This window comes from Bufo gargarizans, chromosome 1 (genome assembly GCF_014858855.1).
Source record: "Bufo gargarizans isolate SCDJY-AF-19 chromosome 1, ASM1485885v1, whole genome shotgun sequence".
NCBI lineage: Eukaryota > Metazoa > Chordata > Amphibia > Anura > Bufonidae > Bufo > Bufo gargarizans.
The window spans coordinates 547,681,929-547,694,569 of record NC_058080.1 but is presented as its reverse complement, the minus strand read 5'-3'; the positions used below and the strand labels follow the sequence as shown (position 1 = coordinate 547,694,569).

Genomic DNA, 12,641 nt, shown 5'->3' with positions numbered 1-12,641 from the left:
ATTTAGACTACACGGATAAAGAGGCAATCTTCAAGGCTTTTAAAGCCCACAAAGAACCCGTCACATTAAGGGGAATGAAAATTCTTATGTTCGGGGACTATTCTGCAGAGGTCACAAAGAAGCGCAAAGCTTTCTCCCCCTTATGCACCCAGCATTATCGTGGGGGTGTCAAATTCGCCCTGATTTATCCGGCCACCTTGAGAGTTTTTAAACTTGATGGCTCCAGCAAGACGTTCACCTCACCTGAAAAAGCTGCGGCCGAATTAGACGGGAAGATAGGTCCCGTAACACAAGGCCAACTGAACTTATTTAAAAGCATGCAAGAAGATCCATCTCTGGATGCGGACCAACAGGATGGAATACGATCTAGGAGAAATCGCTGAAGATTCTGGCAGGTTCACCAGGCGATTCTCAAGAGGTGTCGACGAACTGTAAAGTGGGGATATTTTGCAGTTCTTGCAGTTATTCTATGGGGTCATTCTCTTTGTTAGGGGAATTTAAAATTAATGCTGCAGAGAAAGGAGGGTATGAGGGGGCAGATCATTGTGCTCTAATTATCTATGCCTTACTATTTTTTTTTTTTTTATGTTATGTTTTTCTCAACTGTTTGTCTGGAGTTAGGGAATATTTACAGTAGTTCTTTGCCTGACGCCACATGTGGAAAAAAGTGAAGTCGATAAGAGCTGTGAAGGAAGCACTAGGTAGCTATATGGTGCGCCTTGCTCTGGGGATGTTTTTGTTCACTATGGTTTGTTATAGTATGGAGGGTTGGGGGGAGGGTAAAGGGTTTTATTATTACGGGGTTTCTGTTAGTCACATGCAAATTACTATCTCAGAGGGATCTTTATATTCTTTCTACGATTATGAAAATTGTATCGTGGAACGTTAAAGGGTTGCGCTCCCCGCAGAAGCGTAATATGATTCTAAAACGGTAAAACATTTAAGGGCTGATAATGCAATGTTACAAGAGACCCAATTTAGCTGCATGGAAAAGTCCTGGGTAGGAAAAGTAGTGGGCTCTCAAGCAGTTCAGCGAAAAGCAGGGGTTCTGTTCCTACTGCACAAAAGTTTAGCTTATGATATCCTTGGGGTTGAATCTGATGAATCAGGGCGATGGTGTACATTACATCTAAACACAAATTCGGGAGAAATTAAAATACATAACGTATATGGCCCAACTGGTGATAATAAGCGCTTTTTCGCTGACCTGGCGGTCAGATTAAATGGAGACCCGGTGTCTAAACAACTGGTTGGGGGTGATCTGAATACGGTAGTCAATATGATGGAAGATAGGAGGCATGTAAGTAGATGTTCGGATCTTCCCCACATTCATGACAAAGTGCTTGAGCCCTTTTTGAGGGATGCAGCCTTGACAGATGTATGGAGATTCACTAATCCAGATGGTAGGGACTTTACTTTTTTTTCACCTCCTCATGATTCCTGGTCCAGGATCGATTACTTTCTAGTCTCGGACTCATTGAAGCCGAGAGTGATGGATCCGAAAATTCACGACATAGTGATATCGGATCATAGCCCGATTTCTGTGGTGATTTCCGAGATTCAGCCAAAGGGCCAGGATATCATTTGGAGGTTTCCCTCTTACTTATATAATGATGAGAACTTTAGGGAGGTTCTTAGAGGTTGGTACTTGGAGTATAGGGGAGATAATATGTCCAGCGTAGATAATCCGTCATTATTCTGGGACACAGCTAAGGCCGTTCTTAGGGGTAGGATAATAGCTTATGTAAGGGGCTTAAAGAAAAAAAATTCAGACCGACTCCAGGAACTTGACTCCTCCCTGCGAAATGCTTACACAGCATACCAAACAAGCATAACTCCACAAAATAAGGAGATATGGCATCTGGCTAAAAGGGACTACGAGTTATGGTATGAAAGGAAAATTAAATGTGATATGTCCAACTTAGAAAATAAGTTTTTTAGGGGAGGGAATAAGTCTGGGAAAATGTTGGCAAAGCTCATTAAAAACTCTAGGCGTCAAACCCACATTCTAAAAATAGCTGATGCTGGGGGTGTTATACATAATAAACCTGAGGAAATAGTTTCCATCCTGGGAGATTATTATAAAGATCTCTACAGGGATCCGGGTCCCAAGGCCCCATTGTCGTCCTTTCTCTCCAGGTGTATGAAGCTGCCTACTCTTACAACAACTCAGCTGGACACACTGAACTCCCCAATATCTGAAGATGAGGTCTGTGTAGCCATTAAAGGCTTACATCTACATAAGGCTCCGGGTCCTGATGGATATATGGGAGAATTTTTTAAGATGTTGGGAGGTGAACTGAAAAATCCATTAGCAGCAGTATTCAATGGAATGCTGACGGGTTGTCATCAGCAGATAATCTAGCATATATCAAATTAATCCCTAAACCAGGGAAGGATATCTTGAATCCTTCTTCATATCGCCCAATATCTTTAATCAATGTGGATATTAAGCTAGTGGCGAAGATTATGGCGGACAGACTCTCTTCTTTTATGCCGGGTTTGGTGTCTCCTTCTCAGTCCCGATTTGTTAAGGGTAGGGCTGCTGTCACCAATATTAGAAAAGTATTGACGGTGTTGGATGCAGTTCAGTGGAACACTTGTCCTTCTCCGCATCCGTTGCTTTTCGCGATAGACGCGGAGAAGGCTTTTGATAATGTCAGGTGGGATTGGTTAGATGAGATCTTAAATAGAATGGGTTTCAGTGGCCCGTCCGTACATTCATTTCGGCACTTTATGCATCTCCTAAGGCGAAGGTAGCAATTCCAGGTTTTTTATCTTCTTCTTTCCCGTTATGCAGGGGAACACGTCAGGGTTGCCCGCTCTCCCCGCTATTATTTAACCTAACATTAGAACCACTGGCTCGTATGTTGGAGGGGGGAGACGTTTTTAGAGGAATTAAAGTGGGTAAGAGAGAAATATATGCATCTCTTTTTGCAGACGATGTTTTGCTGTTTATGGCCGACCCTTTGGAAGACATGGAAAAAGTTCTGCGCCTCCTGGACTCGTTTGGGCCAGTATCAGGGTTTATCAGGGTTTAAAATAAATCGTGATAAATGTGTTCTGATGCCGCTCAAACCACTAAAAGCAAAAGGAGTACTTCACGATTTGTGTGAGGGTATTAGGATTAGTGATTCTCAGATCACCTACTTGGGAATACATATAGGAAAGTCTCCTTCATCCCTTTATACTCTAAATTACCTCCCCTTGTTTAGGAAAATTAAAAGCGACCTTGGTAGATGGCAGAGCCTCCCATTGTCCCTTTCAGGCAGGAGTCATTTATTGAAAATGATATGTTTCCCTAGGCTACTATTCCCCCTATAAACAGTTCCATTACTTTTGAAGCACTCTGATGTCAGTGACCTACAATCAGTATTTATTAAATTTCTGTGGTCAGGTAGGAAGCCACGCATCGCCTTGGCAAAACTAATGTTGCCTAGGGAGTTGGGTGGTCTGAATGTACCAAATGTTAGACTTTATAATTTGGCGTGTCTTCTTAGGCACGGTTTAGATTGGATACACGAGACTGGCTATTTCTCCAATTTTGATTTGGAGTCACAGTTGGCCCACCCCTGGCCACTAACAAACTTACTTCATGCTAGGAGACAGGCCTTGCCACCGCCCCTGAAACATTCGCTTATAATTCGGGATACAATGATAGCTTGGAAGGAGACATGCAAGCTAGCTAAGAAACCTTTTTTAGCCTCCAGGGTAATGGGGCTCTGGCAGCACCCTGAATTCCCACAAGGGGTCTCGAATAAGATGTTTCGGATATGGAGGTTAAAGGGTATTAAAACTTTGCTTGACCTTATCCACGTAGCGGAGAAAAGATACCTTACCTTTCCGGAGTTATGTCAAAAATACAACCTAGACAAATCACACATGCTCCCCTTTCAGCAAGTGTGAGTGTACGGGTAACTCTTTGGTCTTCTCTTTAGGAGCTGATAAGGCCAGGCTTTCTATATCGCACATCTATAGGGTGTTACGTGAATCAGGCAATAAAGCTTCGGCTCAGGTTCTCTTCAAGAAATGGGAGAGGACACTGAATATGTCAGTAATACCTGAAAAAATCCTACAGGGGTGGCTTAGGGTGTGCAGGGCTGTTCCCTGTGAAATATGGCGAGAGTCGCATTTACGTTTAATTCACTCTTCACATCTATGCTTTCACCTTTCCCAGGAAATCAGAGAATACGGCTTATCTTACTGCCTGCCCGAAATGTGCTTTAGATAAGGCAGACTTGACACACTGTATATGGCTTTGCCCGCAGGTGCAGACATTTTGGGGTCAGGTCAGAAATTGGATTGGGGAAATCTGGAAATGTGACATGAGACTAGCTCCCGAGGCTATGCTCTTTAATGATTTTGAAGAATCTTGGCATTCTCCCCCATTAATAGTGGATGCAGCACTAGTGATTTCACTGCGATGTCTGCTACAATGGTGGTTGAAGGCAGAGGTACCTGGGCTTCATGAGGTGAAGGCACGGATGGTTCACTTTATGTATCTGGACAAATTAGACGCTGAATCAAATAAAGATAAAAAAACTAAATGTTTTTTTAAAAGATGGAATACATTTATCGCCAACAGCTTTGCACAGGAAGAAATTAAAAGCATTATGCAATCATTCAGATACACAGAATGGTATAGTCTAGAAGCCCTCAAGGGCACTTTGGGGAATCAAGCCATTTGAGTACTGGTACGTGGAGAGGTGAGGGAGTCAGGTAAACATCTAAAGGAATATACGACAGGAGGTACTAGACAAGTTTGGATTAGCTACCAGAAATTAGACTAGTAAACTAAAAGAGACAGTCTTTGCATAAGTGACTCAGTTGGGTGGGAGGAAAGGGGGCTTGGGGGGATGGGCTATTTTTCATTTTGTGTATGGAAATGATAAAACTATGTATCACCTTTGTATCGAATTTGTAATCAAAGTCTTATATTTTTATTCTGTGAAATAGTGAAACTAATAAAACAAATTTAAAAAAAAACCATCTTTCCAGTATGTTAGAATTTTTCCTAACGCTATCTAGCAATTTTCATGTTGTCCATAACAAGGCAATTCAGTTCAATTTTATACCTTTTTAATACAAATCCCTCACAAAACGTTACAGGTAATAATCAGTTGCATTCCTTTTTTTCTTATTTTTTGCAGTAAGAAAAAGTATATATTTAAAAAAGGATACATACCGGGCTTGGGCCTAGCTTTACTAAACCAGAAAAAGTCAGAAGTCCAATATTGGGTCACATTTGCTTATGTAACTATGTCTATAATTGGTCTTAAATGTGACAAAGGTTACATTAGTTTTAGTGCTATTTATGAATTAAATGCAACAAAAAGTTTCCTAAGTGGGTGTGACCTAGTGGATTTTAAAAGCCTGTGACTTTTTAAAGCCACTTTTCTGGAGCTAGGAGATGATCATCCAGCATCAGCCACTGTGACAAATTTGACAAATATTCAGGTTGTCTTCATATTAGAAATTAATAATACCCACTTATTTTCTTATTTACTAAGACATGATTTAACATTGCATGCTTTATAGATTCAGCTGACTATGCCATATATACACGGTGACTATCATATCTAAAAGTACTTCCCTGGCAGTAAAAGTCACTGAGGGGAAATGCCCATGATTGTGTAGAGACGTGCATATGAGTGTATACGAAGTTCCCACTACTGTTGGAAGTGCTCCAGGGTTGGTAGCAGAGGCTCCAGACTGACTATTCACTCTAGTTCTGGCTCCAGAGCCAAGAAACTATCTGCTGTACTTCCTTCTGGTTTAGGAAACCCTGAGTTTTAGAAATGCACAGAACTGCTCCATCTTTCCACTTTGCCAGCAAAGTATGAGTTCACTGCATTTGTGTTTTTACTGCCATTTCTGCTGTTATACTAAATGGCCAGAAGTATACGAGCACCCTCCTAACGATTGAGTCCAAGTATTTCAGCCACACCAATTACTCACTTAGAAGACAACACTCCAAAATCTTGTGGAAACCCTTACCAGAAGAAAGGAGACTGTTATAACTGTTAATGGGGGTCCATCTCCAAATTAGCTCCCATGGTTTTGGAATAGGAAGCTCAACATCCTGAAAGAGAGAGATACTGTACAGTGGTCACTCAGGGGCCCAAGCTTGTGCTATTCTTAACTTGATTGCATATTAAACTATGTGTACTGTACAGGACCCACGATATTCAGCTTCCAGCTTGACTTTCTGACTTTTATATGTAAGGACCTACACTGCACCTGAAGCGGTAGAAAGTTCTGCTCTGTTAATTGTATGGAAACTAAAGGCCCTTTTATATGACCTGATGCCCAAGCAATTATCACAAATGAACTGAATGCTCCTGATTTCACGTGCCGCATTGAAAAATGCGAGTATCCGATGAACAAGCACATCCCTGTTCATTGTGTGATCTGGGGCACATTTACACTGGGCAGTTATCAGGAATGAGCATTTGTAGAAACGCTCATCCCTGATAATTTCCCTGATCCTCGACCCAAGTAAAATGGCCTTTAGTTTTTAAAGGGTTTCTGTCATGAGAAAGTACGTTATGTAGCTGACTGACATTAGTGATGTACTACTATCAGCAGTACATAACAGTATGCTTTATAACTCCCTGCCTGCCGCCATTCTCTTAAAATAAAGACTTTTAATATATGCTAATGAGCCTCTAGGTGCTATTAGGGTGTTGCTTCAGCACCTTGAGGCTCGGTCTACACACCTTTTGGCACGCCCAGTTGATTGACTTTCGAGTTCTCCTCAGTGTCCTGTAAATCCCGCACCTGCGCTTCTGCTGCCGGCTTCCTCACTGTGCCTGCGCCGAAGGAAACCGGCAGCAGGAGTGTGTACTTCACTCACCGCGCCTGCGCTGAATACTAGACTGGATGGCGCAGGCGTGGGATTTACGGGACACTGAGGAGAACTCAAAAGTCAATCAACTGGACCTGGGCATGCCAAAGGGTGCGTAGACTGAAAGGAACTCCCTAATAGCACCTAGAGGCTCATTAGCATATTATAAAAGAGAACGGCGGCAGGCAGGGAGTTATAAAGCACCCTGTTATGTACTGCTGACATTAGTACATGGCTAATGTCAGTCAGCTACATAACGTTATTTCTCATGACAGAAACCCTTTAAGAGAAAACATACTGATAGCGCTGGAGGATCGTATCGTACCAAAGTAAAGTCTCAAAAAGCAAATTAAATACTAAAAGTACAATTAATCAGTGCTGTCTGTGTCAGGTTTAATGATATGCTTTAATGAAAAATACGGTAGAAATGTTACAAGCAGATCAACTTAATATTATGGGCACCTCAAAATAAGCTCTCTAAATGTCAAAGTAAAAATGTCAAATTAAAGAGCAAGTGAACCCAGGCTTGACATATCAAAGAGTTCACACAGCTGAATAATATACAACAGATACATGGAGTGTTAGGGTATATTTAGATGTAGTGGTTGTGGAGCAGTTCTTGCCATACAGCAAGGCAAAAGGCCACTTGTACTTTTACTGCTAATTGCTGCAGTTGTAGTGATCTTCATCTGTGCTAGCTGTGAAACTGCAGCAATTAGCAATAGAAAGGCATGCAGCAAGAACTGCATCACAAACGGTGCTTGCAGCAGGTTACTGTTGTAGCATGGATAGATAACTGCAAAAATTAGCAGTATAGAGGGATTCCAGTGCTGCCACTTCAGTCCTCCCTGCTAGAATCTGTTTACTTGGCTGCAGCGATCATATGCCATATATCTTACATCACCACTGCAGCCAATGCCTGGCTTCAGGCACAGCACAAGACTGCCTGCAGCAGTCACGTGAGGCATGTGGTACCATCACTGCTGCAGCCCTTTAAACAGACTGGAGGTGGAGACCAGAACAGGAGCAGTGGGAATAGTGGGAGGTTAATTGGTGAGTATAGAATATATTTTTATTTGAGCACATTTGGTGTCATTTCGGAAGGTCTTTTTAATAAATTGGACAATCTATTTAATCTGGTCCTCACAAAAATATTGTGAAAAGCGGTGCCATGTAAAAGACAAGAGTCCACTCCCTCCATATAGAGAAGAAAAAGTCCATTCTTGAGAGGCATCTCAGGAACTGGCTTCAGCAGGAACAGTTTTTAAAAAAAATATGCTCCCTGTGTTGGGCTATTTAAGTCCAGTCAAAGTGCTCACCCTCTCCCCAGCCTATGGCGCAAGGATATAACATCATCATGTGCATGTGCAGGAATGCAGGTAGCCCCCCCCCCCCCCCCCTGTGGTACAGGATACAGTAGAACAAAGGGTGTACCTGCCTCAGGTTGTCTGGTTTATCCCTCCTGTGGCTTGAGGCCACAGAAGAACAAAAGATTTCCTGTCCAGTGTGTCAGCAAGAGCATAAATGAATGATGGCACACACACACACATATATATATATATATATAGGTATAAACACACACATGCGCATATATTAACACATAAGCAACACTTCCCTTTACAGAAGTAAAAAAAGTCCCATAAAATGTTTCCTTTGAAGTAGAAATGCCAACTCGCTCTCCTTGTATGTCTTCTCCTGTCTTCTTTTACCTGAATTCTCAGTCAAATTCTTCTTTTCAAAATCTCCTAACTTGCTGACATGGCTTCAGCAATTGGACACATCTTCTCTGCTGCTTTGTCTTATGAGGGTCTGCACGCTTTCCTATCCCTAGACCTGAGAATAGGCACAGTGGAGCAGTAGGCATACGTCTTTCCTCGTGATGCACTTTCCAGTACTCTCAATAATATTTCCCTCTCTTAAAGTCCACAGCCCGAAGACTCTTCCACCCATTCTCTCTGCAAGTGGCAGTTATCTACTGTCCTGTTCCAACATTGCCCGTTCCTGGATCTCTTTGCTACTTGGCTTCTCCATTTACTATCTTGTTAAATAGCGTCTCTCTTTATGGGCTCATTCGCACGACCGAACACGGATACCAGCCATGCACATTTTGCAGAACGGAACATTCTTTTCCATGATAGAAATGCTTATTCTTGTCCGCAAATACGGTCAAGAATAGGACATGTTCTATCTTTTTTGCAAGGCCATAGAAGTGACCTACGGATGCAGCTAGCACACAGTATGCTATCTGCATCTTTTGCAGCCCTAGATCTGTGGAATTGCGTAACCGATGTGGACAGAAATATATGGTCGTGTGAATGGACCCTATCAGTGATGTTAACATCCAATCTCCTCATCTGCCTCTCAGGTTTTTTCTTTAACTTCATGTCTTGGCCTTTCTCAACTTACTAATGATCTGACATAAATACAGTAATGCATTTGATCTGGTCTTCTTCCGGCTCTCCTCAGTTACTGCCTTTATACCACTTTCTTCTTTCCTTTACTATCCAGAATTCTCAAACTTCCCCAGACATTTCTCACACACAGAAATCTACATGCCAATAACACTCAGAATTGTATGGACACTCTACGGTCTTCATTGTCCCCAATCTCTTCCCTTTCCTGGTTGCCAAACATTACGTGGAAAGTCCACACTCACAAAGCAGCACCCCTAACACACTAAACCTCCTGCTATAGATGGCTGTAGTCTTGTTTTCTTCAGCGGTGCTCGAGCTGTGTCGAGCGTCTATACAGAAAATCATATATGTCAGCAGATTTGCTCATTTCCAAGTTAATGCTCAAAACCTACAACTCTGCCCTTCTCCTTGCCTAACAAACCACCTGTTTTACCGCTCGCTCGGGTCTCTTCATATAATAATGGAACATGATTTATTGATGCTTTTTACTCCCTCTCTACTTCTAAAGTGCAGGCGTCTATTACAGGTCTTAATGCAGAAGATCCGGATGCCTATTTTAGTTAAAATTGGCAACATCTGGCATGACATTATTTCCAGGTAGCTTTTCCTCTTGATTAAGGTGGTTTTATACGTACAGATATTTGGGCAAGTTATCGGGAAGCTACTTTCTTCTGATTGTCCTACTTACCTGCATTAGTTATCCTGTTCCCTCATACCTCGCACACTTCCTCTCCCTTGAGGTCACTAGTTATCTTATATTTTTTTTCCTGGTATCTTTCTATCCTTGTTTTAACTTCTGAAATCCTTGCTCTGCTTTTGCCTAATCCGTCTTTGCCATTGTCCCCTTACTATCTGATTTGTGTATTGTGCACTTGTAAACTCTACAGAAAATTATTTCCTGATGACTAAGTACAATTGCAAGAAAATTTAGACTAAAACCTTCAGGATCACAGGTGCATATCCATGAAGCAAACATAATTACAAAAAAACAAAATGGCTGCACACCATTATATATGCAAACAATAGAGCTAAGGAATGGGGGTCATTCTAGATAAAAGTGGTACAATACCGACTATAAATGAGTAATGGAAGCTCTTAGCGCACATATAATGGTGTGCAGCCATTTTTTATTTATTTTTTGTGTGACTAAGTACAATTGCAACTACTTTCTGCAAAGTTTCACACTGTGGACCGCCAACTGCTCCTCTAGCATGTGTCATGCTCTTGGTCTTAAAGGTTATGGACACTTTTGGGGCCATTTGTTTTATTTTTGCTTTTCTCTTAGTTTAGGCTAAAATAATTTTAAATTGATCTTTATTAAAGAGTTTTCAATTTTTTTTTTCCTGCATAGCTTTCCGTTTCACTGCATCTACAGACTGTTTCTTCTATTTCTCAGTGGATCTGTCAGAGAGCTGCCCTCACAGATCAATCTGTAGGCCTTATCTCTAGTTCCCTGACAGCTGAAGAAGGCTCATTTAAGTCAGATTCTTATCAGTTTGATAAGAATTTAGCTTAAAGGGGTTGTCCCCTTATCCTATGTTGTTGACCTATCCCGAGGATAAGTCATCCATATCAGAATGACGAGGGGGGGGGGGGGGATAATACAGTGCTCATACGTTTTGTAATTACAGCTCCTCCGCCCCATTCACTTTAACAGGATGGCTATGTCCTATTCAAGTGAATAGTATGAGCTCTGTTTTCTCTTCATACAGCTGATTGGTAGGGGTGCTGGCAGTTGGGCCCCCGCTGATCTGATATTGATGACCTATCCTGAGGATAGGTCATCAGTATAGGATAAGTGGACAACCCCTTTAAATTAGTGTTTATGAGCTGTTAGGAAAGTAAAGATAAGGGCTACTGACTGAGCTATAAATAAATATTATTATTATTAATAATTAGGGATGAGCGATTCGGCTTTGGATGAAACATCCAAAGTCGATTTGCATAATACTTAGTTTGAATACTGTATGGAGAAAGCACATACAGTATTAGAATGTATTAGCTCAGACTTTGCATAATAAATGAATTCATTTCTACTGTAAAAAAAAACATTTCCCAAACTCAGGTTTGGTTCCAAGTGGAACGCTCCATATAGTATTCGCTTCGTACAGTATTCACAAAGTATTATGCAAATCAACTTCGGATATTTCATCCGAAGTTGATTCGCTCATCCCTATTAATAATATTAATATGTACAGTGCTAAAATCATTGCAGATCTGTCTACTGCTGCAAGATATTTGCAGAAATTGCCAACAGAAAAGCCTATGTGGACTCATCATGATAGGGCATTTTAGTTGTACAGTGTTAAGCTGCTTTCACATCTCTGTTGTGAGTTCACTGTATTGGGCATAACCGGATAATACAGCGCTCTGCTGGATACCTATTGAATACAATGGGATCCAACAGAGATTTGTCCACTTTCCAACAGAAATAGCTGGCTTTTGGCCAGACAAAAATTCATGCATGCAGGACTTTTTGTCTGGCTGAAAGCAGGCATTTCTCCCCTAAAGCGGATGGATCCTCATCAGATCCTGTTATAGTCAATGGGGATCCAGCTATGCCAGGTATAATAGACTCAGGCAGGCTGTTCCTCTGCCAAAACAGCCTGACAGATAAATGTGTAATCCCTATCTAGCACCTTGCTAGAATATGTGGTCAGTTTGTGATCATGGGGGTCCGGGGTCTCTGGGATCCTTATAAATCCTGCAACCCTTACACTTTTTTTCTCCGCACAGAGACACTCTGGTTAGCTGCTGTGCCGAGGTACTGCAGTACAGCTCCATTCATGTGAATGGAGCCCTGCGCAGCCGGTGGCCATGAAAGCGACTCTGCAGGGAAAGCTCAAAAGGACACGCAGGGCTGTGGTCCCTTCATTCACAGGATCCTAGTTCTGTGCCATCATCCTATCAGATAGGAATAACTCTTTAAGAGATTAATCTTTTAATGATGGTTAATTTTTTTTAATTGTCTCCAATTGGCTGTGCTGGCAAATGATTTTTAATCACTTCATACTATAGTGATCTTGTTTAGAGGCCCATTCTCCCAATTTAATGGCCTTAAGTCAATTTAGTTTAATTGGCTCGCTAGACAATCACTTATGTCAAGACCAGTTAGGAGTTTCTGGGCTGGAAGTTCTTGTTTGGGTGATAAATGTTTTTGTATAACACTTAAAATCACATTGTCCTCAGTAAAGGATTTCATGGAAACCACATGACTTAGAATCAGCCATGCAGCATGTTCTTCATTCTTGAGAAAAGTTTTATCTTTAGCACTTTACATATACTTTCAAAAGTCCATTCCTGAATTTCAGATATGTGTTATGTCCAGTGAGTTCCTGTTTCAAGATGCATGGTCACAGTAAACTAAAGTGTTGTGACCA

General features: G+C 41.5%; 1 protein-coding gene across 1 annotated transcript in view; it reads left to right on the top strand.

Moving 5' to 3' along the window:
• ARVCF (ARVCF delta catenin family member) overlaps positions 1-12,641 on the top strand; it is a 574,725-nt gene that overhangs the window by 277,816 nt on the left and 284,268 nt on the right. The window lies entirely within an intron of this gene.